At 36.8% G+C, this 1,238-nt stretch overlaps 1 non-coding gene across 1 annotated transcript; it reads right to left on the bottom strand.

The window, feature by feature from the left end:
* Positions 1-853: 853 nt before the first annotated feature.
* Positions 854-960, bottom strand: LOC128294789 (small nucleolar RNA R71). The gene has a single exon (XR_008285096.1). It is a non-coding gene; the product is annotated as a small nucleolar RNA R71 (small nucleolar RNA).
* Positions 961-1,238: the final 278 nt, after the last annotated feature.

Below are 1,238 nucleotides of genomic sequence, written 5' to 3'. Positions count from 1 at the left end.
TAAAATTCTAGTTTTTAATCACCTCTTCAAATAAAATATATTTTCTTCACCAGAATGTTTTAAATTGCATTCATAAATAATTCTCTTCATAGTCTCTGTAGGTACGATAACTCGACATTTACTTGTCATTTTGTTACTTGTTACGATTGTGTACGCTTGCACATTTTTGTCGTTCCAAGTTTTTGGCGCAGTTGTCAGGGACTGTTTTAAAAAGTCATTATTTGTGAATTTGTTAATTTTGCATTTTGGTTTATTTTTCTGTTCAATTTTAACTTAATTAATTTTTCTGTGATTATTTCAGGTGTTTATGAGTATTGAATGAATTATTGATTTACTCCCTGTAGACCCTGAGATTGAACGAACTTTTCGACAGCGAAGAAGACAAGCAAGTCAAAGAAGGACCAAAGAGATAAACCTTGAAAATTTGAATCAAGGAAACGGAGCAAACGCTGCTCAAAATCCTATCCTTATTGCTGATGATAGGGATAGAGCTTTAAGACAATATGTCATGCCAGTGTTTCATGATCTTAATCCGGGAATTAGGAGACCCAAAATTGAGGCACAACAATTCGAGCTGAAGCCAGTCATGTTCCAGATGCTTCAGATAGTGGGCCAATTCAGTGGAATTCCTACTAAAGATCCTCATCTTCACTTAGAACTGTTTATGGAGGTGAGTGATTCTTTCAAGATAGTCGAAATACCCAAAGATGAATTACGATTAAAGCTGTTCCCATATTTTCTAAGGGACAAAGCTCGAGCGTGGTTGAACTCACTGCTACCAAATTCAATTTCCATATTGCAAGAGTTTGCAGAAAGATTCCTTATGAAGTATTTCCCGCCTAGCAAGAATGCTAAGTTGAGGAATGAGATCACTGCTTTCCAACAAATGGATGATGATTCCTTGTATGAGGAATGGGAAAGGTACAAAGTATTATTATGGAAGTGCCCTCATCACAGAATCCCACATTGCATCCAACTTGAGACATTTTATAATGGTCTTAATGCATACACGCGGATGGTAGTGGACGCTTCTACTAATGGTTCTCTCCTTTCTAAGTCTTATAATGAGGCCTATGAAGTCATTGAGAGGATTGTTACAACAATTATCAATGGCCAACCAATAGAGCAGCGTCAGGAAGACGAGTCGCTGGATACATAAAGTGGACGCTCTCACTTCACTTGCATCTCAGGTATCATCAATATCCTCAATGCTTAAAAATTTTACCACTAATAGGTTT

The sequence above is a fragment of the Gossypium arboreum genome, chromosome 6, assembly GCF_025698485.1.
Source record: "Gossypium arboreum isolate Shixiya-1 chromosome 6, ASM2569848v2, whole genome shotgun sequence".
Classification (NCBI taxonomy): domain Eukaryota; kingdom Viridiplantae; phylum Streptophyta; class Magnoliopsida; order Malvales; family Malvaceae; genus Gossypium; species Gossypium arboreum.
This window is presented reverse-complemented; position numbering and strand designations above follow the sequence as displayed.